The sequence below is a fragment of the Rissa tridactyla genome, chromosome Z (genome assembly GCF_028500815.1).
Source record: "Rissa tridactyla isolate bRisTri1 chromosome Z, bRisTri1.patW.cur.20221130, whole genome shotgun sequence".
Classification (NCBI taxonomy): domain Eukaryota; kingdom Metazoa; phylum Chordata; class Aves; order Charadriiformes; family Laridae; genus Rissa; species Rissa tridactyla.
The window spans coordinates 2,299,281-2,315,874 of NC_071497.1; the positions used below are offsets into that span (position 1 = coordinate 2,299,281).

The following is a 16,594-nucleotide window of genomic DNA, read 5'->3' on the forward strand; positions in this document are numbered from 1 at the left end:
TTAGGCTTTTACTCTTTTCTCAACCAAGTTTCAAATAATTTCTAGTTTCCTTGGTATCCATTACCAGACTCCCTTTTTGTCTGTTTATGCTGCATTTATATTTATGTCCTTAAGAGCTTCTTCCCTGTTTCCACTAAGCTACGGTATTAAAGAGCAGAAGCTCGCGTTTTGGGGTTCACTGTGGTTTCATTCATAATATTTTCATTCAGCTTTTCTGTTCAATTTTTTGAGTTGATAAGACTTGACATTTTTTTCAGCCATTTGAAATAAGCCTTGTTAAAGCAGTATTTATGTTACTGTAATAAGAACTGTCTTCAGACCATGATCACTTGTCATAGACACGACAAATATTTGGTTCCCCTGGTGTGCTCCTCTTTAGATATGATGATGAAGTCTTAAAATAACTTCTCCCGTGTTCGATACAGTTCTTTTGAGTTATATTTTTTGCCTCTTAAATTTAAAAAAAAAAAAAAACACACCAGTATTTTCATACTGACAACACTGTAAGTCTCATGCTCTGTCATGCCGATTGCATCCCTCGCTGAGAACAGCTTTTCTTGTCTCCGCGCTGCAGAACACCGGCAGAGCCACTTGCCCGGGTCGGTGCCTACTCCATCGCTCAGCTGGGCTGGCTATCTCGCGTTCCCAGGGCATCCAAGGCCGCCTCTTTCTAAGGTATTTTTGGTTTAGTGTCTTTCTTGAAAGTCTCCAGGTATTGTTTCTAAGTTGGATTATTTTTTTTCCCCTCCTTTGTGCTGTTTTCAGTGCAGCATTGCTGCTATTTCACATGACTAGCAGTTGACAATTTTTCTCTTTGAAAGTCCCTCTCTTTCAAATTCAGTTTCCTAATTGTTTCATGGGAAAGGAACACAGTCTCTGGCCTTTGTTTTATTATTTATATTTTGGGAGGGGAAAAACAAAGGCATGGTAACAGCAAGGACTCCTTTAGGGATCAAGTCCAGGCAAACACATGATAGATGTCTTGTTCATGCTAGAAAAAAGAGAAATGCCTCTCTCTTCCAAATCCATGGCTGTCTTACTGTGAGCTCAACTATTGTGCCAAGACACAGAAAATCAGCTCTCGTGAGGTCTTCAAGGAATCTTAATGTCCCTAAAAGAGACCTCTTCCTTCCTTGTTTACCCTAACTAATGAGTTCATAGCAAAAGCTTCCTGTTCTTTCAGTGCCTGACTTTGAACTTTATGCTGTTAAATTTCATCCCATTTCTGTCACTCTAGTAAAGAAGATCGTTACTCATACCTTTCAACTTAGGGTCACCCACAAATTTCACGGATGCACATCAAATTCTTATCTCTGTCTCATTAATGACTATATTGCACATATTATGTCCAAAAACTAATCACAGTCCCCCAAAAGCCCTCCTGGTCATTTATCTCCTAGCTGGTAATGGCCTTTCAGCTTAGGCTCTTATGGTTTCCTCCTTCGTTAGCCACTCTGCACCCACCTTTACCAGGTAATTCTGGTCTGAATTATCATCATCCCCACCTTCAGTAATATTGCCCATAGGGAATCAGTTCCTTTACTTCAGTTTAGATACATCAGGGTGTTGATTTACTCTTGTGTAAGAGACTGTGATCATACTGGAATGACATGATCTGCTCTGGGTAGCACCACTCCGCAACTTACCACACCTTCTATTCGTTCACAAGTATGTCAAAATCTGGTGTAACTCTGCATGGTATTGAGTAACCAGGCAGTCTAAGGGGAGTCATCCCAGCTGGGTACGAGTTCATGCAATCCAGTTTATTTGGAAAGAATTTGTACAAAAAGAATGTTTTTTCTCTGCAGTTGTCACCTCTAAATGTTCCATACACTTCCTTTATAGTCATGGAAGCTATCGAGATTTGAAGTTCAATGTAACAAAAGCTGAATCCACCCATCAGTTTTAACTAGGTCTGTGACCTCCTGCAGACCCGAGACACACTGGTAGTCATTAACAGCACGCAGCCCAAGATAGTTTTAATTACATGACCACATACTCTTTTTGCAGGGGACTGCTGTTTCATACGCCACCCAGGATGAATGGTGCTAATGTGATAACCAACAGTTCAATGCTTCGCTTTCTCTATGTTCTTTGAAATGCAACTCCATTAACCAGATATGCGTAATCCCCCAGTTTTTAAAGATACTTTATGGAACTAATTTCTACTGTATCTGAGTGTTTCACACTTTAACTTACCTTCACATAATCCACATAAATAAATGACATTTTTGCTTTAATTTGACACTGAAATTATGGCAAAGCAGTTTTAATAATCTTGGATGCTCAATCAAAAGTAATGCAGACCTGACTTTTAACACATCTGATGTTCTACAACACCTCGTGCAGGCAAAGATGCACACTTGACATGTCTGAAAACTGACCTCAAGAACCTTACTGGACATTCAACAAACAATGAATAAACAGGTCTAAACCACTGGGCTTAAGTAATATATCCGTAGCCATATATGAATGCTATAGCATTAGGAAGAAGAGTAAAGAAGAAAACAGACACAAACTTTGGAAAAGAATCAAAAGACTCCATTTGTTTAGGTACAACAGTGAGCATGCAAATTAGCATTTTTGCTAGTATTAGCCTATTACTGGTATTACTGTAGATCACAGAAGTCTATAAAGGCACCGGAACTCCCCAGTGCTACAGGCAAACAGAAGATAAAAGCGCTGTTTCCAACAAATGACTATTTACCACACACTACCACCATTTCCTCTTCACTGCTGATATTCGGAATTTTGTGGTCAGTCCACAAGACTTGGGGACCTCGCCTGTCAACCTGCTACCTCTTTGTAATAGGAGGGAGCTTAAAATTTATGGTCAATAGCTCTTTGCTGGTCAAGTGTCTCCAAAACCACCACCCGCCCCATCCCCGCACCTTGTTTTGATAAAACTTTTCCTACACGAGTCCTTCCCTGGATCTGTAACTAAAAAGGGTTGTTATCAAGATCACAGACAGGCACTGGTTTTAGCTGTCCTGCTCATGCAAGCTGCCCCTGAAAACTCAGTTCTGATGCCTACATTCTACTAGTTCATTTCTGTTGTTTGGATTTTGGGGTTGGGTTTTTTTTTTCATTTGGACTGGAGGAGATGGAGAATGATGGAGAACGATGGTGAAGCAGATCCAGAAATGGATCCAAATTAAAAATAACCCAACCAAAACCACTGACTACTGCTCCTAACCAGCTTCACTTTGCAACCCTGCACTACTTGCGAAGAGAGATGGCATGAACTTTGAGTGAGCGGCTAGGGTTAATTACAGCAATGCAGTTACCAAAATACGTTTATGGAGTCTCTTGATATCCTCCCCCAACCCTGAGTTCTTTGGTTCTACTACAGGTCATAGTCAGAGCTGGTGGGACAGACCTCAATCACAGCACTGTTGTACAGCATCCCAAATGTCTCATCAAAAGAAAGACATCAAAGCACCATTTTTTTCCAAAGGAGTGAAAGAGGGAAAAATATGTCTCAATACAAGTGACTCGATGCAAAATACCAAATATAATTTGTAAAATGTAAATACACAAGACATTATAATATCTTCTGCATTGAAGAAGAAAAGTATTTCATTTATTCCTTCCTTGGGTGTTGCAGAAAGCCACAGAGAGCAAAACATACAAGCGTTGCTGCTTTTGGTCCTAAGAGAGAGAGGATCTGGGAGGATCCTGGATAAGAAACATTTTATCTTCTCCTACGCAGACCCGTCCATGGCTGTGGTTCAGTGGACGTGGCCACCAGCGACGGCCGGGAGCTAAGAGGTGGTGGAATGGCACGGCACGGTACGCAGCGCCCATCTGGGTTGTCCTTGGTGCAGGAGTTGCTTACAACCCTCCTGTGCAGGCAGGAGAGGTGGAAACCTCCACCCACTGTCTGCGTTGTGCCCGTTTTCAGCAGTCATTTGACCAAATCTAGACTTTTTCACAGGAGCAAGACATGACGCGAAGCTCGACACATAGTACCAGAGCAACGGAGCGGGACTGCTCATGGTGGTCAGTGTTTCAGCATAGGCCCATGCAACACCATCCTCATCAACCGATGAAGAGCCTCGGAAGCCTCTGAAGAGGCCTGAAACACGTGGCACGACCAATTTTAACCCAAAATCTTTTCTTTTTACCAATTCCTATGCTATCACAAATGTAAAACTTGGGAGTGGAAGCACGACCTCCCTTTGCTCCCAGCGAGGCCCGCCCCCCCCCCCCGGAGCGCCGACCCCCGCTCTGGCTGCCGTTACCCGCCCGCTTCGTGTCAGCGGGGCCGGGGCCCGCCGCCGCCAGCCCGGCGGCCACATCGTTATTTCGCCCGAGCTCCTCAAACACCCGCCTCCCTGGGGGCAGCCGAGGCCGGAGGGGGACGGGGAGGACGAGGGAGCCGGGGAGGATGAGGGGACAGTAGGGGATGAGGGGGGACGACGCGGGGACAAGGCCGCGGCCGCCGCCGTTCCCGCTCCACTTCCGGGTCCCCCGCCGCGCCGCCGGGCGCTGACGTCACCGCGCGCGGACCCCGGAAGTGGAGCCGGCGGGCGGGCGGGCGGCGGCAGGAGCCGGCAGCGGCCCCGCGCGTCCCCACCCCGCCGCTGACGGCGCCCAGCCCACGCCCCGGCCACGCCCCGGCCACGCCCCGTCGGTCCCAGGCGTCAGGTACGTGCTGCGGCCCCGGCCCAGCCCTGGGGCGGCGGGACTGGGGGGTGCGGGGAGCGGCGGCGGGCCCGGGCCCGGTGATGCCGGAGGGGCTCGATCTGGGCCGCGGCGAGCGGGTGGCGACCGCCGGCTCACCCCCCCCATCCCCTCACAGCCCTGCCGCGGGAGAAGGCGCCGGGCCTGCCGGCCGCCTCAGGCCTGCAGCCGGGCGGCGGCTGCCGGGCCCCCGGGGTCTCCGCGCCGCGGGAAGGGGTTTAAAAGTAGATAAAATCCGTGTTAATTGTGGAGGGTGAAAGGGGGAGGAGGCGGCGGCGGCGGCGGCCGCCACGGTGTGATCTTAACCCCGGCACCGGCCCCGCTCCACGTGTGTGAGTTGCTCCCGGTAGGGAGAGTGGGGAACGGGCCAGAAAGAGGGGATAACAGTAATAATTTCTGCTTTTCTAAATAATTTAAAGCTGTCTCCTATTTTTCTCTCTTCAACATGCGTGCTCACAGCCATTGCTGCAGCTTTCTGGTGCTGTCACAAAATGAGACTTGTCGGTTTTCCTGTCACCTAAGCTTTCAGTATGGCTGCAAAGGACAAAAAGTTACTGCGTGAACATAATTCTCCTGAGTTAATAACATGGCTGGGCTCGAGCGGTAATTTTCGTTCTGAGTTTTGCTTTCCTAGTTCTATCCAATTGAAAACTTCTTTTGGGACCGAAGTTTCTCCTAGTTGGTCCGGCAGCTTACAAAGCTGCATGAAATATTTTTCATGTCTGAGTTATCCAGACATAAATGTAGGGAGATAATTTTTCTGTTTAAATTATTACAGTTAGTTGGATTTGATTTGGCAATGAGATAACTAAAAATTCATTATTGTAAAATATCAGGTGTTGCACATCTATAGTTCCTTTCAAAAAACAACACACTTTGCTTTTTCGTGAAATGTTGGCTTCTTTTGCCTTTCAAAGCTAAATACTGAAGCTTTTGATTGAGAATGTGCCACGTTCCTTCCAGATAGTTAGCTTTTAACTGGTGTTACAAGAGCCAAGCTGCTCAGCCTCATGTAGGCTGGCTAAACAAATCTTCACAAGCTGCAGCGTCCACTTTACACTATTTTTGCATGAAGTTTTTGGCTAAGGTAGTAAGTTTGAATAAGCAGGTACCAGATGTTGATCAGAAGATACCATGATTGGCAAAAGAGGTATTATAGAGTTGACAGCAGTCCTGGTTTGAGGTAAAACAGAACCAGTTTTACATTCAGTAATTTTACTTCTTAGCTAGGCCTCTTCTACCTCTGAAATTAACAGCATATTGTGGAGAAACTGTTTATTCTCAGACTCCTAAGACCAACGTTTATAGCGCCAAGGAATGGCATGCAGAGAGGGTCTTGCTTACACTTGTTGCAGTACCAACCAAGCTCAGCTCACTTTGTTGTGCACCAAGTTGGAGGGTTGGCAGCTGAGATGTGTAGAGAGGTCGCACCTGCAGGAGGAGCCAACAGGACAGGGGACCCAAACCTGACCAACAGGATATTCTTTTTCTCTTTATTTCATTAAAGTAGTTTAGTTTCTTGCCAACTCCTAAGTCTCTCTCTTTCTCTCTCCTCTGCTCTGAAGGGAGATGCTCTCCCTTCTCTGAAGGGGAGAGAGGTAAAAGAGAGCATCTGTTATTCATTTTAGTGGCCAGGCCAGCCCAAACCACGACAACAGCAATTACAAAGCTAACTAGATATCTTTGGTCTTAACTGTGCAGTGATTTGGTGACACAGGGTGGGGACAATATTTGCCTTTGAAGAAGCATAAATACCACTAGTACAGCAAAAATTTTAGTAATCACTAATATTTTATTGGAATCTTAAATGAGGCTGTGGGTGAAAGAGGGTGGCAATGTGTTATGCTACCCATGGTAAAGCTGCCTGATGGTAGCATATTGGTTAGAGAATGCCTGCGAAATGTTAAAATTAAGTGTTTTGCAGTTATGTAGGAAAAGGTAAAAATGCCCTTGTGTAGGGAACACTAAAATCTTAGGAATTGAAGGTACTTAACAGCTTAGCAGGTATCACAGTGATATCAGCGTAAAATACAGGAAGCGCATCTTTCTGTGCTCCTCGGGGTTTGGAATTGAACAAATCTGGTGTTCTGAGTGTTTCATATTATTTCACTTCCTTTCAAAAAAAAATAATAATCATTCTTTGCTCATGAGAGCACTGGTCTTCACAGGGTAGCTCTAGACAGAAGCCCCAGGTGATGGCTGTGCCCGTTGCTGAAGTCAGTGCCATTACTTGCGGCCTGCCTGTTTGCTGGAGGTCTGATGTGCCACCCTCGGTGTTAGTCTGGGCACTGCCCAGCCCGCCTCAGTCAAAACATGGTGGGTTAAGACAGATGTAACATTTATAGTGTTTAAGCTGACCTGGCTCTTTTTGTCTGAAATAGGTTAGCGGATGCTGGCAGGCGTAGGAATAAGATGAAAACTTCCAGCAGGCCAACAGCACTGAGCAGCTGGAGGTGGACAAGGGCATCATCATTTCAGAAGCATAGTGCACGCTCAGAGTGCTGTCTGCCTTTCTGAAATACCTTTAATTATTGGAGTTTTCTCACCAGTGCATGGATTTTGTCTGTTTTCTTCAGATTGCTTTTTCAGTGATTGTAGCCAATTATGACTATATGTTAATCTGATAGTTGACTTGACCATGGTTTTTACTGAATTGCCTTTTATGTACTAGTTAGCTAATGTTTGGGAGAGCTTCTCCTTATAATTACTCAGTGGGGATTTATCTGTTGGTCTCTTTTCTTTTAAGTTCACAACCTTATTTTTTTTTTTTTCCCCTGAAGACTCAGCACTGACTTTGGACGTTTTGTCCATTCTGGGCTCTATAGAAAAAGTTTTGAATGCGACTCTATTGCTGGTACTTTGAATTTGACCCACTGTTCCTTTGGGGAACAATGTGCTGTGGTGACTGAGGAGTTTTTTAGATTTACAATAGATTCCTGGAATTCTTTGAAGTAAAGCATACATACAAAGAATGAATGGAAATCTTTTTTGTTTTTTTCCACTCGCTTACTGAAACAAATTGGTTAACAGTGGGCATGAAAACATCTGCTTATGAAATCTAATCCTTCCCTATGAATTTTTTTTGTGCCTTAGAAGAGACGTTTCTTTCTCTTTGTAAGTGTGGTTGTACATACATGTACTTAGCCTGTAGGTCAGTTTCACAGACTTGCACTGATTGAAGTACAATTCAATGGGTGTACAATGGTTATTTTTCATGGATGTTGTTCAGTGTTTTAAGTGCTGTGTTTAGAATGTGCATTATGTATGTGTGTATATATATATATACACAGTTTTTTATTTTTGAGAGGAAGACTCTGGAGTGAGGACTCTGAGAACTTAATGTATAACTACTCACAGTATTCCTTACACTGTTCTTGTAACATGACCAAGTCTTATTGGATGGTGAAAAGATACAGCATTCAGTTTTGTATAATCCTTGTCCTTTCTGCTCAGCTCACCATGAGGTACTTATTAGTGCCAGTTTTGGTAGTGATGTGGGACTGTGATTGGGAGTGGAGAGGCTGGAAGGAGGAGAAGGGCTGAAAGTGTTGTGTTGTATCTGCTTCAGCAGATCATGGATCCGCAGCCTGCGTCACCTTGAACTGATGGTGGTCAAAGCCCCTCTACCAGTTTCCTAAGCAGTCTGCTCCCATGAGTTAATTATTGATGATACTGCTGGTGAGGATGGTGTCCTGCTCTGTGGGCTAGTGCAGTCTTCATCATGAAACTGCTTTAATTCCTGTTGCACTCCCCTGGAGAATATCGACTTCCAGATTGATGGAATCCCTCTGGTACTGCAGTTTATGTTCTGTTGAGGGGGTATCCAAAGGGGAAAGATGAATAGTGAGGAGTCTATCAGGATAATTTTAGGTGTTTCTACTTTACAGTTACTGTAGTTTCTGTATTCTTCCAGCTTCCTATTGCCCAGCAGAAATTGAAGAGGACTAGTCTATGCTAAGCCTGTTAACATAGACGTTTTGAGTCTTGGAAATATTGGTTTTTAATACTTGAAAAAAGTATTGTCCTAGCAACTGTAGTATTAGCTGAATCAATATATTTAATATGGCAGTAAAGTTAGGAAGCTCCTCTGTCAGCAAATAGTGCTTTGTTTTTTTCTCAGGCAGGCAAATGAAAGAAAATGTTCGTTATTGTATGTCTAGAAAGAGAGATGAACCTTAAAATAAGAGTTAACTGTACACGCTGTCAATTGGATTGCAGATTAGTCAGTCCTGGTGTTGACTGGAAGCAGGTCCATACCTGAAGCACCAGTGATAGTGAATGTTAGTGTTTATGTTTCCTGATGCTTGTGCATTTAAAGTTAGGCCCATAATATTACATTGTTCAAGTTTCTGCATTTTTTTTCGTAGTTTATTATCAGTTGTTAATACGGAAGTTTTCCTGTTTACTGCCAATTTCAAGTCAAAGTTTAAGATAAATATTTAATTTTTTTGAGAGGGACATACTGAAAAATGTTTTTGACTGTACTGAAAATGTTCTTGATTACTCTTAAGTACCCCCAGGCATCTCCAAGATGTAGATAAGAAATATGAAATTTAATAGGAAGATAGCTTTGGAAATTGTGAACTATTTCCCAAGACAGCTAGTCTGGATTTGTCTGAATTATAAACTTCATAAAGTTGCCATTTTCCATTTGCAATTAAATCTTTTAAGATATTTGTTTTGAATTCTCTGGACACTTCAACTGCAATGTACATACTCTGCTGGCCTACTGAGCTTTCCTCACCATGTCAGCTTTATGCAGCATGCATGACGAAAGCGCCTGGTGGGACACAGGAAAAATGGGTTCCCTTCTTTCTGAAGTGTATTTCGGCTTAGGAACAGACATAGTGTACCTAATTCTTGTTTTGTTTCTGCAACATGCTGGGAATTAGTAGCTCAGTGGTACTTTGCAGCCATTGTATACCTCTGTGCTCAAAGGAAAACTCTCTTGGTTTTTGGACTAATAACTGCTTGTCTGCGAAGATGGACAAGGTGATTCTGATTCATCATGTTGACAGTGTGCCAGGTACACTCCGGGTTGTCTTGAAAGTTGCGTCAAAGAACAAGCCCAGCAGATAACGTAGTTGTTATGGTTTCTTTTAAAGTTCTGCAAGCCAGGCTTCACAGAGGCTCAAAATGGCACATTTCAGTGAATGTCATATTTATGCATAGTACCATTAGCATATAATACATGCAACTCTCAGTCTCCTTGTTTAACTGAAGAAGATGCTAGACCATATTCTTTCTTTGCTTCGTTCCTTCTTGTCCTAAGCACTAGAGTATAGCCAAGCAATCTTGAAAACATCTAGCTTTTTTTCGGACAAATAAGCGTGTAATTCCTGTTGCAGAACGTGTGTTATAAACCCATCAAGAAATAAGATGTTGTGCAAGAGGACTATATTTAAATAAAAACAGGCACCACAGTCAAAAACAAAACTGGAATTATTTGCAAAGGAGAAATATGTTAACAGGAAGATTTGGTAGTGAAAGAGCCATTATATAGAGGCGTTATGGAAATATAGTGAAATGAGGGATAAATAGGTGTGCTCATGCACACAATCTGTATCTCTTGAAGAATAATAGGCCGTGTACTGAAAGAGTATCTCCCCACTGAAGCATACGATTAAATCTTGTGAAATAAAATCTGAATGCCTGGGAATTGTGTATCTGTAGTTTGATAACTCCCAAGCTGCAAGATTGTGGTAGCATAGCTGCCCACCTCCAAATCAAGGAGAAATATTTCAGAACAAGAAGAGCCATCAAAATCAACAAAGCTGTTAGAAATGCAAACTGGTGTTTGATACACGTTAGTCAATAAGTCAAAAATTAGTGGAGGCTTCTTGATGCTTTTTTAATGTTTAAATATTAAATATTTGTATTTTGGAATACCAGAGTTTGAAATTTGGAAGAATAAACTATTGCCTATCACAATGATTACTTACTGACTCCTTTTGCTTTGTCTGTATTTCTTTCTTGCCCATGTTGGCAAATCAGGCTAAAAAGTTTTCAGGCAGCAGCTGTATGCTCCTGCCTTGTTCTGTCACCTCAGTTGTACCGTGTAATGAACCGAATCTGAGAACTGATAGGTTAAAAGTATACTTTTTTTAAAAAAAGGGGGTGTGTGGAAAGAAAGAAAGGTAGTTTTAACTCAGTTCCGATCCCCATTTTAGTTTTACTCCTATCTGATTCCTTGAACCGGTTCGCTGTGCGTTGCTACAATCAGTTCTGTCAGTACGGCTGAGGGGGTAGCGTGGGTAGGGGGTGGGACCGCTTAAGTCGTATTGCAAAAATGTGTTTGGGAATATCTCCTTTGATTCTTAGACCTGGGGGCAGGAACGGTCTTTGTTCTGTATTTGTTCTCTATGCCACAGTGGGGTACTTGTTATCTGTCCGGATGAAGTCGAACACAGCTTTCCCTTGGGTTGGATTTAACATTTCTCAGCATAAGAAATTGTCCTCAATTTTTAGAAATTTCAAGCATGTTCTGATAATGGCAGCATGAAAGCTCCAGGTTATCTCACTTGGTGTTATGTCCACTGTGATAATGAAACTTTTATTTCCAACAAGATGCTTAGCCACCATGCTATGTGAGATTTCCTATCTGTAGCAGACCCCAGCTAGTATCCTGACTTGTACTTTATTTCTCAAGACATGATTTTCTGTTGTCAGTGACTCAGAAACAGACAATGACATTTTTGGCACACAGTGCCATTTGTTCTCCGTTGTTGCTCTTTCTAAATAGGTTATATCTCTTGATTTCTAGCATTACATTCATGTGAATCATCCCACCAACTTCACTAATATCAGATAGGTTGAACGTATGTTCCTGCAGGAGTGTGTTAAGTTCTTGTTCATTATCTTCCCAACATCATTCTGTGGGTAATTAAAGATTTTTTTAAATTTTTGTCTTTTCCTTCTTTGTTCTGTTAATTCTATTCTCCTTGTCTTTCTTTCTGGTGAATCTTTAAGTAGTCATGAAAAATAGGATAAATCCCTAAGGAGCAATTGTGAGACGACCACACTGAAATAACCAGAAGTTTGAATTCTTGCCTGTGTGAGGTAGTTGGTCGAGGGAGGAGGGAAGGAAAGGAAATATGCTGAGATGGGAAATCCAGTTCCTTAGTGATACTCACCCATACTTGCATTTTCTTGGGGGGAGAGAGGAAACTAATACCTGGTTTATATCAGACAAATTTAATTTTTAAAAGCTAATAGCACATTCCTTTGAGAAGCTCAGATTTTGCCTATCCAGTAATGTCCTGAGGAAACATTTAAAAGAACATTGTTTAGAAAATTCCCAAGAATTGCGATCTTTAGAGAGTACTACTAAGAGGAATATGAGAAAGCTTTTTAGACGTGGTAGCATGAAACAAGCTTTCCAGAGAAGGAACATGGTGTAGATAACATAGTTTTTTTAATTTGTTTGCTTATTCTAAATTGCATTTATCTGCTGTCCTATATCAGTATATTCTTCCATTGCTGGACTGTGGTGAGGGTGACCAGTGGAAGTGGACAACAGGGAGTTTGGTCTGAGGAGAATGGCTTTGTTATTCCCATGCGTGTTCTGTAAGGACAGGATGAATGAAAGCAGGGCACTGGAGTAGAGTGGATGAGGGGAAGGTTGGAACGAGGAGTGAGTTGGCAGTGTCTCTGTGAAAGCACTTGAAATGAGAGGACGAGCGAGGACAGCTTGGGGAGGCAGTGGAATGGCACTAGAAGCTCTTGGGGTGGAATGAGGCCAAGTGGGACTGGGAGCTTGTGGGAGAAATAGGAGAGGATGATTGAGAGGCACTTAAATGTGGGGGAGAAGGAATTGAGGATGGGAGAAACATTAGGGTCATACTTAAAGCTCAAGAGAGGAAGGTCAGACCAAAACTGAATAGCTCCTTATCAAGTGAGCACCTTCATTCTATGAATTGACATAGGCAGAAGTGCAGTGGAAGAAACCAAATGTGATTATGCGTTCGTTTTTGTTAATGACTTGGATGATGATGGCATAGAGAGTACATTTATTAATTTTACAGAGAGTACCAGGCTGAGGGAGGATTCAAGTTCTGTAAAGAATAAATTTAGAATTTCAAATGGGTTAGAAAAATTAGAGAAACAACGTAAAAGAAATAATGCAGTTTAAAAGGGGAAATGCACAGTACTGTGCTTAGATTAGATAGCTCCCTACATAAATACAAAATAGCAATAATTCTAGGAAAAAGAATCCCAGATTTTTAGGTGAATCATAGTCTGAACATGCGTCAGTAGCACTGTGCTGTTGCAATAAGGGTGATGATTCTTCTGGGATGTATAGTTAGAAGGTACATATTTAAACATGTCACATGATAATTTCACTTTACTCCATGTCCCATTTAGGTTTGAGACCACAGGAGAGTCTTCTAGGGGAAAGCAACGAGAATCTTCGCAAGTCTAGGAAAAAAAAGGTCCCTTCCAACCCCTACCATTCTGTGATTCTGTGAAAAGGCAGAAAGAGTAGTTTGCTCAGTCTAGAGAAGACTAAGAAAGACATGAAAGCAGTCTCCAGGTATGGGAAGGGATGCTACAAAGAGAAAGAGCATAAACTTCCTAAGTGTCAGGAAATAAAGGCCAGCTGCAAAAGTTAGGAAAAATATTTTCCTAAAATGAGTAGTCTGGCATTGAAATAGATTTCTGTTTAAAGCCAAAACACTCACACTATGTCAGATGGGGTAGTTGAGTTCTCAGTGGATCTGGGGTATGTGGGTTCTCTGTAGTAGCTGGAGAGTATGCACTACCACCCACCTTGCGTGGAGAGGAGAACATCAGCTTTGGTGGGGGAGGTTTTCCCTTGCTTTCTGTTCCTCAGGTCTGTCAGCCACAGCTGGGGGAAGCAGAGCAAAAGGCAGGAGGTCTGGCCATTTGGATGTCCGTTGTGGCGCAAGATGAGGTTCAAGCGAGAACTCAGTGAACAACATGAACTTATCCTTAGGGAGGTTGTGCAGTACTCATCATGAGTATTTTTTAAAAATAATATAAGCAAAACCACACTGAACAGAGACTTAGATACAGATGATGCTAACTTGGAAAAGTAGGAGGGAATGAGGTGACTTCTCTTTATTTTCTCCATGTTTTTTGTGTAAGACTGTATTCAGTGCATGGGTGCCGAACTAAGTTTGTGCAGGCAACCTTAATTTTTATATTTCCTGATACCTGTAGACTTGTCAATGTTTTAATAGTGTCTTTGGGTGGGGAAGACACAGATATTAAACATATGCCATCATCTATGGAAACACAATATAGACACTTATTAAGGTTTATTCATCTGCAGGATGATTTTAACCAGCTTGAAGGTGTTTTAATGCATTTAAAAGAAAGGTTGCCAATAGAATGAGTAATATCCAGTGTTGTCAGCTTTCACAAATTTGTCATGGCTGTGGCCCTGATGGTTTTGACAGTTTCATGATGATAAATTTTGGCTGTTTCACACAAATTGAAGAATCAGAAAGAAATTCCTAACAACACAAAACTGAAACTCCTGAGACCATGAGCTTCTAATTCTTGCTCAGCCACACGCTGCTCGTAGTGATTCTCACATCCCTTGTTAAAAGCTGTTCCTTGCTATTGTGGGAGGTAACTAACATATGTATAAATATATCTACATCTACACACACACTTTTTGCATATTCATTTGTTTTGCACTTTTAATTTTTCTTCACAGAATGACAGAGTGGTTGAGATTGGCAGGGGCCTCTGGAGGTTGTTTAGTCCAACCCCAGTGCCCAGAGCAGGGTCACCTACAGCAGATTACTCGTGGCCGTGTTCAGTAAGTTTTGACTATTTGCATGACAGAGACTCTGTAACCTCTCTGGGTGCCTTTTCCAGCCTTTGACCACCCTTAGAGCAAGGAAGTTTTTCCGTATGTTCAAATGTCCAATTTGTACCCATTGCCTGTTGCCTTCTCACTGGGCACCCATGGGAAAACTCTGGCTCAGTGGTCTCTCCTCTCCTCGTCAGGCATTTCACAGGCATTGATAAAACTTCCCTTCCGCCCCACCCTGAGTCTTCTCCTCTCCAGGCTGAATAGCCTCGGCTCTCTCAGCTTCTCCTCTGTCAGATGCTCCAATCCCTTAAGTGTCTTTGCGGCCCTTTGCTGGTCTTGCTCCAGTTGCGTACTGGGCAGTCTGGAACTGGACACAGCACTCCAGATGTGTCTCAGCAGTGCAGAGGAGAAGGATCACAGCCCTCAACATGCAGGTAATGCTCGTCCTAAATCAGCCCAGGATGTCGTTGCCGGGATCACCTTCACTAATTTGTTTCTTTACGTCTCATTTTAAACTTTTGAGCAACACTAGATGTATAGTCTAGAAAATATTTCCTACTTTTTTTTCTAAATTGTGGATTTTTCACTTTCCAAACTGGAGTAACTTGAAGAAGGGGAGATTGGACTAGATGACCTTTAATGGTCCCTTGCAACCCAAACTGCTCCATGATTTTATGAAATAATATTCATTATGTTTTGTGAAGTTTCAGAGCCAGTAACACAAAAACTGTATCCATTGGAATGGAGAGATTTGCTTCAGCTGATTCTTGCAAGATTGAGAAGTATTTTGAAGTTGAGTAATTTTACGTATACACTTATTTTGGCAATTGCTTTCCACTTAGTCTGACGCCTTACCTAATTCTCATGGTAGTGAAACACCTGTCTAGTTAAGACACATTTTACTGGGAATATAAAAATAATACTTCCCTGCTATACTGGGCTTGGTTTTAAAGCACTTGAGTTCTAATTTCAAATAATTTTCTATGTCCAGTTCATGCTGCTTAAGTTTCTGGTGCTTTTAGTTTTGGGTGTCTCCAAGGACAATGCTCTGTCCCTTGTCCATCTCCCCATGTTGGTTTTTTTGGATCTTTGTCAGATTTTTTGTGTCATCTTCTGGATTTGTACCAAGTCTGCTAAACTTCATTTATATCAAGAAACCGTGTATTTTGTCTAGCATTGCTGATCTTTTTTAACAAGGTTTGGATTATTTTTTTTTGGTAAAATTACTTTCCATCTGCTTTTCCCCCCATTTTTTTGTGTTTTTGTTTGTTTTTTTTCTGTGTCTTTTTTATGGCTTACAGTAGGATTTAGTAAGAAAGCATGGAAAGTCTGAAAATTCTGGTTTCTCTTAAGATTTTCTTTCTCTTCCTTTTTCCTCCTTCGCCAGCACAAGGAATTTAGGACAAAATTTTTTTGCGTCCTCAAACTATCTTTAAGCTCTTGTAACTGGAATGTTTCTTCTGCTTTCGTTTGGGAGTAGGTGAAAAACATAAAGAATTGGAGGACTGGCTACATTATCATGTGGATTCTTGCAACAACTTTTGCTCTGTTGTAATTGTTTTTAGCAGTCGACATGATATTTTTCTTTGCAGATTGATTCTGTCTTGTGTTTACACCGCTAATGTTACCTTATAATGCTCAGTATAGCTTTCATTTCATTACAAAAAAATAATTCTTGTTTATGGAAGGAAACTTTAAAGGTGCTGCTATGTCAGTGCAGATTTTACTGAAAATTGTCAGTTTTGTAAGAAAATGTTTATATTGCCTGTAACGTGATTTTCGTGAGTCTCTTGTTATACTCAATGAGGGTGATGCTGATTCATATTTTTTCTACTGCATAATATATCTCTGCTTTTCTTGTGTTAATTTTCGTGTAGTCTTGGGAAGCAGTGTGGTCAGCTGTTGTAGAGGTTGAAATAAAAAGAAGAACTTTTAACATGGACAGACCTTAGTATGCATGCGTTTTGTTTAGATCACTTTTTAGAGGTAGGCGTTGTCCATCTGATCATAAAGTGACGTGAAGGTAGAATAACACAAGGGATTTTTTACTCTTGTCCTGTAATTACTTTTCTTTTATGGATAAAGTTTGCTGTAGCTGTTATATTTTTCAGCTGTAGCTGT

General features: G+C 42.0%; 1 protein-coding gene across 8 annotated transcripts in view; it reads left to right on the forward strand.

Annotated features, from left to right (window-relative positions):
- The first annotated feature begins 4,500 nt into the window (after nt 1-4,500).
- Nucleotides 4,501-16,594, forward strand: part of FAM172A (family with sequence similarity 172 member A) — a 266,356-nt gene continuing 254,262 nt past the window's right edge. For 4 of the 8 annotated variants that reach the window (XM_054184758.1, XM_054184765.1, XM_054184761.1 and 1 more), the window contains exon 1: nt 4,502-4,650. The gene's annotated coding sequence lies outside the window, so the exon portion shown is untranslated. Of the gene's footprint in view, nt 4,651-16,594 lie in introns of all 8 variants that reach the window. The other 4 variants (XM_054184763.1, XM_054184762.1, XM_054184760.1 and 1 more) reach the window with 4 other exon arrangements.